The sequence below is a fragment of the Cherax quadricarinatus genome, chromosome 1, assembly GCF_038502225.1.
Source record: "Cherax quadricarinatus isolate ZL_2023a chromosome 1, ASM3850222v1, whole genome shotgun sequence".
In the NCBI taxonomy this organism is placed as follows: Eukaryota; Metazoa; Arthropoda; class Malacostraca; order Decapoda; family Parastacidae; genus Cherax; species Cherax quadricarinatus.
The window spans coordinates 83,126,322-83,138,696 of NC_091292.1; the positions used below are offsets into that span (position 1 = coordinate 83,126,322).

Sequence of the window (12,375 nt, forward strand, 5' to 3'; positions counted from 1 at the left end):
CAGGGATGTGTCATGTCATCATGGCTGCTTAACATATTTACAGATGGGATTGTAAAAGAAGTAAATATTAACCCTTTGACTGTCGAAGGGCCCAAACCTGAAGTTGCTCCTGGTGTCGCAAAATATTCGAAAAAAAAAAAAATGATTTTTTCTTATGAAATGATAGAGAATCTTTTCCCGATTGTAAAGACACCAAAAAAACGAAATTTGATGGAAAACTGACGGAATTACGCTCTCGCAAAGTTAGCGACTTCGGCGATATTTAAAAATCGGCAATTTCGCCCACTTTGAGCCCTATTTTCGGCTAATTCCGTTATTCCAGTCAACCAAACTCATAACTATTTCTTCAGAACTCTATTTTTTCTATCGATTGAGCACAAGAAACTGCCCATTTACCGATTTCAACTACCCAATAACATGGTCAGAAATTTGCAATTTGGCCAATTTCACGAAAATTAAAAAATACGACAATTTCAAAATAAGGTCCAGAATGAACAATGCAGACATTCCTGGCTCTAAAATAAGATTTTCTTTGTTCATCAGTCATGTCTCCAGGTCCCTGTGATATTACTCTTGCTTTTTATTTTGAAATTTTATTCAAACAAAAAATAGAAGATTTACTGTTATGCAGACTACTGCAATACTGTAATAATTGTAAAAATTACATCAACCCATTCATGACTGCGTATTAGAATGGCTATTTGGACATTTATTGGACAATGACATCATTTGTTTACTTTTGAACATCGGCAAAAATCAAACATTTCCTGTACTTTGTGCTCCATTTCCAGGTTCTTTTTATATTAAAATTAATCAAAATCACCTCCATTTCTATAATATAGTTTCCATTCTATCAAATGAGACCATGAAAACGAGAATACAACCACAAATACTATACGAAAATAGACCACAAAGTCGGCATTTTAATTAAAAAAAACGGTCGGAGTTTTTTTTTTCTCATTATGCACTGCGTGCTCCAGGATTTTTTTTATGTGGTGCACACTGACCACACAGACCCATTCTCTCACATGTGGGCCTACTAGCTTTCTCCTGCCTGATTTGAAGCCGCTAGAATTTATGAGTATATATACGTCAAACACGGTACCTCACAAACGTATATATACGGCCGCGACAGTCAAAGGGTTAAGGTGTTGGGGAGAGGGGGTGGGATTAAATTATGAGGAATCATATACAAAATGAGAGTTGACACAGTTACTTTTGGGGGATTCTAAAGTAAAGTTGCAAAGGCTAGTGGATGAGTTTGGGAGGGTGTGTAAAGGTAGAAAGTTGAAAGTGAATATAGATAAGAGTAAGGTGATGAGGGTATCAAACAATCTAGATAAAGAAAATTTGGATATCACATTGGAGGGAGGGAGTATGAAAGAGGTGAATGTTTTCAGATATTTGGTAGTTGACTTGTCAGCAGATGGGTTTATGAAGGATGAGATAAGCCATAGAACTGATGAAGAAAAAAAGGTGAGTGGTGCATTGAGATATCCATGGAAACAAAGAATGTTATCCATGGAGGCAAAAGAAGGGAATGTATGAGAGTACAGTGGACCCCCGGTTAACGATTTTAATCCGTGCAAGAGGGGTAATTGTTATGCGAAATAATCGTTATGTGAATGAATTTTCCCCATAAGAAATAATGGAAATAAAATTAATCCGTGCAAGACACCCAAAAGTATGAAAAAAAAAATTTTACCACATGAAATATACATTTTCCCACACACAAAGAGAAGGATACATGCACAATAGTAGAGTAGTACATGCACAGTATATATTGTGCATGTACTAGTCTACTAAATGAAGAATAAATGACACTTACCTTTATTGAAGATGCAGCAATGACTGATGAGACACTGTGTCCTGGGAGTGCCTTTTCCTCCTGAGTACTGTAGGTCCTGTTTGGCATTTTCTTCCAGAACAGGCCTTATCACACTGTGTATGCCACTACGATTCTTAAATCTCTCAAACCAACCTTTGCTGGCTTTAAATTCACCAATATGAGCACTAGTTCCAGGCATTTTTCCCTGTTCACCTGGGTGTTAGTCGACTTGTGTGGGTTGCATCCTGGGAGATAAGATTAAGGACCCCAATGGAAATAAGTTAGACAGTCTTCGATGACACTGACTTTTTTGGGTTATCCTGGGTGGCAAATCCTCTGGGGTTAATTGTTTCTTGGTATTCTCAATAAGCCACACCAACAACGGTGCTACAGCAGCAGCAGCAGCTGACAGTGCAGCAGCAGCAGCAGCTGACAGTGCAGCAGCAGCAGCAGCTGTACCACCAATAGTAGCGATGGTTGATTGGGGTTTATTATACAACCTGGCCAGCTCGGAGACATGCACTCCACTTTCATACTTATCAATGATCTTTTTCTTCATCTCTATTGTAATTCTCACCCTTATTGCTGTAGGGTTGGCACTAGAAGCTTTCTTGGGGCCCATGGTCACTTATTTTCCAGAAAAAGCACCGAAAACACTGTAATAATACGAAATATTCCGATTGTATGCTTGGATGTTACCGTGGAGGCTGGCTGGTAAACAATGCCACCGGCGGAACATGTGAGCGCGTCTCGGAAGAAAATTGGTAAGCGGGTTTTTAAGCGGTATGTGAGGCAAAATTTTTGCAATTAAAGTAAGCGGTATGCGAAATAATCGCTATGTGATGCCATCGTTATGCGGGGGTCCACTGTATAGTGGTACCAACACTCTTATATGGGTCTGAAGCATGGGTTATAAATGCTACAGCTAGGAGGTGGCTGGAGGCAGTGGAGATGTCATGTCTAAGGGCAATGTGTGGTGTAAATATTATGCAGAGAATTCGTAACGTAGAAATTAGGAGGAGGTGTGAAGTTACTTAATGTATTAGCCAGAGGGCTGAAGAGGGGCTGTTGAGGTGGTCTGGTCATTTAGAGAGAATGGAACAAAGTAGAAAGACTTGAAGACCATATAAATCTGTTGGGGATGGAGGGCGGGAGAGGGGTCGTCCCTGAAAAGGTTTGAGAGAGGGGGTAAAGGAGGTTTTATGGAGGAGGGGCTTGGACTTCCAGCAAGTGTGTGTGAGCGTGTTAGATAGGAGTGAATGGAGACGAATGGTTTTTGTGACCTGATGAGCAGTTGGGGTGTGAAGTACAATGCATGCATGGGAAATACAACGCATGCACTTTAAAGGAGGAGTTTACGATATTGACAGTTTGGAGGGATATCTAAACTGTTTTATCTGAGCGCCTCTGCAAAGACAGAGATTATGTATGAATGATGGTGAAAGTGTTGAATGATGAAAGTTTTTTCTTTCTTTTTGGGTCACCCTGCCTCGGTGGGAGGCGGCTGATGTGTTAAAAAAAAAAATGCATACAAATGCCAGATAAAAGTTTTATTAATATAGTATATTAAGATAACAGTATAACTAGGCATTAAAAACAATTAAATGTAAAATAAATACACAGTACATTCATTACTTACATTAAAATATTTGTAGTCTTAATGTAGGGTGAAAGGTGAATAGTATTTATTTGTAGGTAGCGGTAGGTGTGGGTAGGTATGATATTTAAAGCAGCCAAAAGCGATAAAATACACATACAGTACACTCATTACTTACCTTAAAATACATGTATGTATAGTCTTAACCCTTTCACTGTTGGTGACATACAGGTAAGGCTTAAAAGCCAGTGTCGGTGATGTATTAATACACCAAAATTCTAGTGGCTTCAAATCTAGCAGGAGAAAGCTGGTAGACCAACATGTGAGAGAATGGGTCTGCGTGGTCAATGTGCACATTATGAAAAAAAAAATCCTGCAGCACGCAGTCCATAACGAGAACAAAAAAACTCTGACTGTGTTTTTGGTTCAAAACACCAACTTTCAGGTGTATTTTTGAATGATATTTACGGTTAAGAAAGCTAAGAAAGTTAAGAAAGCCTAGGGAACGAATGGATTTGTCAGTTAAAAACAGAGTAGGGGAGTTAGTAGATGGGGAGATGGAGGTTTTGGGTAAATGGCGAGAATATTTTGAGGAACGTTTAAATGTTGACGAAGAAAGGGAGGCGGTAATTTCATGTACTGGACAGGGAGGTATACCATCTTTTAGGAGTGAAGAACAAGATGTGAGTGTGGGGGAGGTGTGTGAGGCATTACATAGAATGAAAGGGGGTAAAGCAGCTGGAACTAACGGGATCATGACAGAAATGTTAAAAGCAGGGGGGGGATATAGTGTTGTAGGGGTTGGTATTTTTGTTTAATAAATGTATGAAAGAGGGGAGGGTATCTAGAGATTGGCAGAGAGCATGTATAGTCCCTTTATATAAAGGGAAGGGGGACAGAAGAGATTGTAAAAATTATAGAAAATAAGTTTACTGAATATACCAGGAAAAGTGTATGGTAGGGTTATAACTGAAAGAATTAGAGGTAGGACAGAATGTAGGACTGCAGATGAGCAAGGAGATTTTGAAGTGGGTAGGGGATGTGTAGATCAAGTGTTTACATTGAAGCATATATTTATTTTTTATTATTTTTATTATCACACTGGCCGATTCCCACCAAGGCAGGGTGGCCCGAAAAAGAAAAACTTTCACCATCATTCACTCCATCACTGTCTTGCCAGAAGGGTGCTTTACACTACAGTTTTTAAACTGCAACATTAACACCCCTCCTTCAGAGTGCAGGCACTGTACTTCCCATCTCCAGGACTCAAGTCCGGCCTGCCGGTTTCCCTGAATCCCTTCATAAATGTTACTTTGCTCACACTCCAACAGCACGTCAAGTATTAAAAACCATTTGTCTCCATTCACTCCTATCAAACACGCTCACGCATGCCTGCTGGAAGTCCAAGCCCCTCGCACACAAAACCTCCTTTACCCCCTCCCTCCAACCCTTCCTAGGCCGACCCCTACCCCGCCTTCCTTCCACTACAGACTGATACACTCTTGAAGTCATTCTGTTTCGCTCCATTCTCTCTACATGTCCGAACCACCTCAACAACCCTTCCTCAGCCCTCTGGACAACAGTTTTGGTAATCCCGCACCTCCTCCTAACTTCCAAACTACGAATTCTCTGCATTATATTCACACCACACATTGCCCTCAGACATGACATCTCCACTGCCTCCAGCCTTCTCTTCGCTGCAACATTCATCACCCACGCTTCACACCCATATAAGAGCGTTGGTAAAACTATACTCTCATACATTCCCCTCTTTGCCTCCAAGGACAAAGTTCTTTGTCTCCACAGACTCCTAAGTGCACCACTCACTCTTTTTCCCTCATCAATTCTATGATTCACCTCATCTTTCATAGACCCATCCGCTGACACGTCCACTCCCAAATATCTGAATACATTCACCTCCTCCATACTCTCTCCCTCCAATCTGATATTCAATCTTTCATCACCTAATCTTTTTGTTATCCTCATAACCTTACTCTTTCCTGTATTCACCTTTAATTTTCTTCTTTTGCACACCCTACCAAATTCATCCACCAATCTCTGCAGCTTCTCTTCAGAATCTCCCAAGAGCACAGTGTCATCAGCAAAGAGCAGCTGTGACAACTCCCACTTTGTGTGTGATTCTTTATCTTTTAACTCCACGCCTCTTGCCAAGACCCTCGCATTTACTTCTCTTACAACCCCATCTATAAATATATTAAACAACCACGGTGACATCACACATCCTTGTCTAAGGCCTACTTTTACTGGGAAAAAATTTCCCTCTTTCCTACATACTCTAACTTGAGCCTCACTATCCTCGTAAAAACTCTTCACTGCTTTCAGTAACCTACCTCCTACACCATACACTTGCAACATCTGCCACATTGCCCCCCTATCCACCCTGTCATACGCCTTTTCCAAATCCATAAATGCCACAAAGACCTCTTTAGCCTTATCTAAATACTGTTCACTTATATGTTTCACTGTAAACACCTGGTCCACACACCCCCTACCTTTCCTAAAGCATATATGTGAACAGTATTTAGATAAAGGTAGAGAAGTTTTTATTACATTTATGGATTTAAAAAAGGTTTATGATAGAGTTGATAGGGGAGCAATGTGGCAGATGTTTCAGGTATACGGAATAGGTGGTAATTTACTAAATGCCGTAAAGAGTTTTAATGAGGATAGTGAGGCTCAGGTTAGGGTGTGTAGAAGAGAGGAAGACTATTTCACTGTAAAGTAGGTCTTAGACAGTGATGTGTAATGTCACCATGGTTATTTAATATATTTATAGATGGGGTTGTAAAAGAAGTAAATGCTAGAGTGTTCGGGAGAGGGGTGGGATTAAATTATGGGGAATCAAATACAAAATGGGAATTGACACAGTTGCTTTTTGCTGATGATACTGTGCTTATGGGAGATTCTAAAGAAAAATTGCAAAGGTTAGTAGACAAGTTTGGGAGTGTGTGTAAAGGTAGAAAGTTGAAAGTGAACATAGAAAAGAGTAAGGTGATGAGGGTATCAAATGATTTAGATAAAGAAAAATTTGATATCAAATTGGGGAGGAGGAGTATGGAAGAAGTGAATGTTTTCAGACATTTGGGAGTTGACGTGTTGGCAGATAGATTTATGAAGGATGAGGTTAATCATAGAATTGATGAAGGGAAAAAAGGTGAGTGGTGCGTTGAGGTATATGTGGAGACAAAAAACATTATCTATGGAGGAAAAGAAGGGAATGTATGAAAGTGTAGTAGTACCAACACTCTTATATGGGTGTGAAGCTTGAGTTGTAAATGCAGCAGCGAGGAGGCAGTTGGAGGCAGTGGAGATGTCCTGTCTAAGGACAATGTGTGGTGTAAATATTATGTAGAAAATTCGGAGTGTGGAAATTAGGAGAAGGTGTGGAGTTAATGAAAGTTTTAGTCAGAGGGCTGAAGAGGGGTTGTTGAGGTGGTTTGGTCATTTAGAGAGAATGGATCAAAGTAGAATGACATGGAGAGCATATAAATCTATAGGGGAAGGAAGGCGAGGTAGGGGTCATCCTCGAAAAGGTTGGAAGGAGGGCGTAAAGGAGGTGTTGTGGGCAAAGGGCTTGAACTTCCAGCAGGCGTGTGTGAGCATGTTCGATAGGAGTGAATGGAGATGAATGGTATTTGGGACCTGACGAGCTGTTGGAGTGTAAGCAGGGTAATATTTAGTGAAGGGATTCACGGAAACTGGTTATTTTTATATAGCCGGACTTGAGTCCTGGAAATGGGATGGACAATGCCTGCACTTTAAAGGAAGGGTTCAGGATATTGGCAGTTTGGAGAGATATGTTATGTATCTTGATAAGTACAGTGGACCCCCGCATAGCGACTTTAATCCGTGCAAGAGGGCTCATTGCTATGCGAAATGATCGGTATGCGAATGAATTTTCCCCATAAGAAATAATGGAAATCAAATTAATCCGTGCAAGACACCCAAAAGTATGAAAAAAAAATGCACAATATATATTGTGCATGTACTACTCTACTAAATGAAGAATAAATGACACTTACCTTTATTGAAGATGCAGCAATGACTGATGAGACACTGTGTCCTGGGAGTGCCTTTTCCTCCTGAGTACTGTAGGTCCTGTTTGGCATTTTCTTCCAGAACAGGCCTTATCACACTGTGTATGCCACTACGATTCTTAAATCTCTCAAACCAACCTTTGCTGGCTTTAAATTCACTAATATGAGCACTAGTTCCAGGCATTTTTCCCTGTTCACCTGGGTGTTAGTCGACTGGTGTGGGTTGCATCCTGGGAGACAAGATTAAGGACCCCAATGGAAATAAGTTAGACAGTCTTCGATGACACTGACTTTTTTGGGTTATTCTGGGTGGCAAATCCTCTGGGGTTAATTGTTTCTTGGTATTCTCAATAAGCCACACCAACAACGGTGCTACAGCAGCAGCAGCAGCAGCAGCAGCAGCTGACAGTGCTACAGCAGCAGCAGACGATGCTACAGCAGCAGCAGCAGCTGTACCACCAATAGTAGCGATGGTTGATTGGGGTTTATTATACAACCTGGCCAGCTCGGAGACACGCACTCCACTTTCATACTTATCAATGATCTTTTTCTTCATCTCTATAGTAATTCTCACCCTTATTGCTGTAGGGTTGGCACTAGAAGCTTTCTTGGGGCCCATGGTCACTTATTTTGCAGATAAAATCACCAAAAACACTGTAATAATATGAAATGTTCCGATTGTATGCTTGGATGTTACCGCGGAGGCTGGCTGGTAAACAATGCCACCGGCGGCACATGTGAGGCTGGCTAAGGGCGCACATTGGACGCGTCTCGGACGAAGAGTGGTGAGCGGGTTTTTGAGCGGTATGCGAGGCAAAATTTTTGCGATAAAAGCGAGCGGTATGCGGATTGAACGTTATGTGATGCCGACGGTATGCGGGGGTCCACTGTATATGCTTCTAAACTGTTGTGTTCTGAGCACCTCTGCAAAAATAGTGATTATGTGTGAGTGAGGTGAAAGTGTTGAATGACGATGAAAGTACGTTCTTTTTGGGGATTTTCTTTCTTTTTGGGTCACCTTGCCTTGGTGGGAGACGGCCGACTTGTTAAAAAAAAAAAAAAAAACTTATGGTTGCTAATAAAAGTATTAGTCAGAGGGCTGAAGAGGGGTTGTTGAGGTGGTTTGGTCATTTAGAGAGAATGGATCAAAGTAGAATGACATGGGGAGCGCATAAATCTGTAGGAGAAGGAAGGCGGGATAGGGGTCGTCCTCGTAAAGGTTGGAGGGAGGGGGGTAAAGGAGATTTTGTGGGCGAGGGACTTGGACTTCCAGCAAGTGTGCATGAGCATGTTAGATAGGAGTGAATGGAGACAAATTAGTATTTGGGACCTGACAAGCTGTTGGAGTGTGAGCAGGGTAATATTTAGTGAAGGGATTCAGGAAAACTGGTTATTTTTATATAGCCAGACTTGAGTCCTGCAAATGGAATGTACAATGCCTTCACTTTAAAGGAGGATTTTGGGATATTGGCAGTTTGGAGTGATATGTTGTGTATCATTATGCATATATGCTTCTAAACTATTGTATTCTGAGCACCTATGCAAAAACAGTTATAATGTGTGAGTGAGGTGAAAGTGTTGAATGATAATGAAAGTATTTTCTTTTTGGGGATTTTCTTTCTTTTTGGGTCACCCTGCTTCAGTGGGAGATGGCCGACTTATTAAAAAAACAATTAATCCGTTCCAGACACCCAAAAATATTCACAAAAACATATTTTTTTAAAGATTAATTATAGTTTTACATATACAAAACAATGAGAACTAAATAAAATAAATACATGAACAATTAAATCAGTATTACATACCTTTATTGAAGACTCTTCTTGGCTTATGGAAGATAGGGAGGAGGAGAGAGGGGGTTGAGAGTAACTGTACCCCTGCAACTCATTCCACTTTGCACACATGTCCTTAATCACTGAAGAAGGCACATTCTCCCCTCTCTCTTCCTCCTCCTATGAAGCAATTTCCTAAGCTGTGGTCTGTTGCTGTTCCAGATGGTCTTGCAGCTCTACCCTCTACCATCACTACCACCCTCTACCACCATCACAACCATTACCACCCTCTACCACCATCACAACCACTACCACCCTCTACCACCATCACAGCCACCCTCTACCACCATCACAACCACTACCACCCTCTACCACCATCACTACCACCCTCTACCACTATCACTACCACCACCACTCTTGTACTTTGCTACAATTTCTTTCTTAAATTCCAACGCGTTTCTTACTTTCTTTACCAAAGGAACTTTACTAGGAACTTTCTTTAGGGCCATGGGTACTTATTTCGCAGTTGCACTTAATAAATAACCACCAAAAACAATGGATTATAGTGAAATGTTTGCATGAACAAGCAGAAGCTTCCTCACTTGCCCAGAGACATGCGTCAACCCACAAAGGCGGCGGTGGGTTGACCTGTCCCATATGGCCGATAAGCGAAATAACGGGCGATAACCAGAAGCCGAAACACTGGCCGATAAGCGGAACAGCCAATAACCAAGGGACCACTGTATTTATTTTACTCTTTTATTTTTTTTATGCCTAGTTGTATTGTGCACTTAACCCTTTCAGGGTCCAGACCTCTGATCTGAAACTTGTCCACAGGGTCCAAGAATTTAAAAAAAAAATTATTTTTTCTTGTGAAATTGTAGAGAATCTTTTTCTTAATTAAGGTAAGAAAACAAAACGTATGAAATTTGATGTAAAACTAATGAATTTACTCCTCTCGTGAATTTTGCTGCATCAGTGATATTTGCACATCGGCAATTTTGCCCACTTTGACTCCCAGGTTAGGCCAATTACTTTACAGCCTTTCCTCACTTAGTGACGTACTCGTTTACCAACGCCTCGGACTTATGACAGGCTCTCTGACCAGTATTTATACCTAAATAATGTATATTGGAGCTGATTTCCTCAATTCTTTTTATTACAATATATGGTGTACTGCTGTATAAACATCTAGAAATACAGTGGACCCTGGTTTGCGATGGCATAGGTATCCGATAAATCCGGTATTCGATACATTTTAACGCAAAAATTTTGCCTTGGTTCCCGTTAAAAAACCCGGTATACGCGATTTGTCCGAGACGTGTCCACGTGTGGCCTGAACTGCCCCGTGTGTGCCAGTGTTTACAAGCCAGCCAGTGTGCTCGCATCTAAGGATACATTCGGTACATTCCATATTATCACAGTGCTTTTGGTGCTTGTTTTTGCAAAATAAGTCACCATGGGCCCCAAGAAAGCTTCTAGTGCCAACCCTTCGAGAAAAAGGGTGCTAATGACTATTGAAATGAAGAAAGAGATAATTATAAAGTACGAAAGTGGAGTGCGTGTGTCGAAGCTGGCCAGGTTGTATACAAAACCCCAATCAACCATCGCTACTATAGTGACCAGGAAAACGGCAATCAAGGAAGCTGTTGTTGCAAAAGGTGCAACTGTGATTACGAAACAGCGACCACAAGTGTTAGAAGAAGTTGAGAGACTGTTATTGGTGTGGATAAATGAAAAACAGATAGCAGGAGACAGCATCTCTCAAGTGATCATTTGTGAAAAGGCTAGGCAGTTGCATGACGATTTGGTAAAGAAATTGCCTGCAACTAGTGGTGATGTGAGTGAATTTAAGGCCAGCAAAGGTTGGTTTGAAAGATTTAAGAATCATAGTGGCATACAAAGTGTGATTAGGCATGGTGAGGCTGCCAGTTCAGACCAAAAAGCAGCTGAAAAATATGTGAAGGAATTCAAGGATTACTATAAACAGTGAAGACTTGAAACCTGAACAAGTGTTTAATTGCGACAAAACAGGCCTGTTTTGGAAGAAATTGCCAAGCAGGACCTACATTACTCAGGAGGAAAAGGCACTCCCAGGACAAAAGCCTATGAAAGACAGGCTTACTCTTCTGATGTGTGCCAATGCTAGTGGTGATTGCAAAGTGAAGCCTTCATTGGTGTATCACTCAGAAACTCCCAGAGCGTTCAGGCAAAAGAATATCCTCAAGGCTAATTTGTGTGCTGTGGAGGGCAAACAGTAAGGCATGGGTCACTAGGGACTTTTTCTATGACTGGTTACACCATGCATTTGCCCCCAATGTGAAAAATTACCTAATTGAAAAGAAATTAGACCTTAAGTGCCTCCTGGTATTAGACTATGCCCCTGGTCATCCTACAGACTTGGCAGAGCGACTTTCTGGGGACATGAGCTTCATTAAGGTCAAGTTTTTGCCTCCTAATACCACTCCTCTCCTGCAGCCCATGGACCAGCAGGTCATTTCCAACTTCAAGAAACTGTACACAAAAGCTATGTTTGAAAGGTGCTTTGAAGTGACCACAGACACTCAATTGACTCTAAAAGAGTTTTGGAAGGATCACTTTAATATTCTCAATTGTGTAAACCTTATAGGTAAGGCTTGGGAGGGAGTGACTAAGAGGACCTTGAACTCTGCTTTGAAAAAACTGTGACCAGAATGTGTAGACAAAAGGGATTTTGAAGGGTTTGAGGCTAACCCTAGGAATCCTACGCCAGTTGAGGAATCCATTGTGGCATTGGGGAATTCCTTGGGGTTAGAGGTTAGTGGGGAGGATGTGGAAGAGTTGGTGGAGGAGGACAATGACGAACTAACCGCTGATGAGCTGCTAGATCATCTTGAACAGCAAGAGGCCAGACCTGGGGAAACTCCTTCGGAGGAGGGGATAGAGAAATTGAAGAAGTTGTCTACTTCAAAGATTAAGGAAATGTATGCAAAGTGACTTGAAGTGCAAACCTTTTTTGATGAAAATCACTGACACAGCTACCGCAAGCCGTGTTGGCAACCTGTACAATGACAATGTTGTGAACCACTTTAGGAAAGTCATAAAGGAACGAGAGGCACAGGCCTCCATGGACAGATATGT

General features: G+C 41.3%; 1 protein-coding gene across 5 annotated transcripts in view; it reads right to left on the bottom strand.

Moving 5' to 3' along the window:
- The window catches only part of LOC128688670 (solute carrier family 35 member E2A), a 100,897-nt gene that overhangs the window by 14,959 nt on the left and 73,563 nt on the right, over positions 1 to 12,375 (bottom strand). The window lies entirely within an intron of this gene.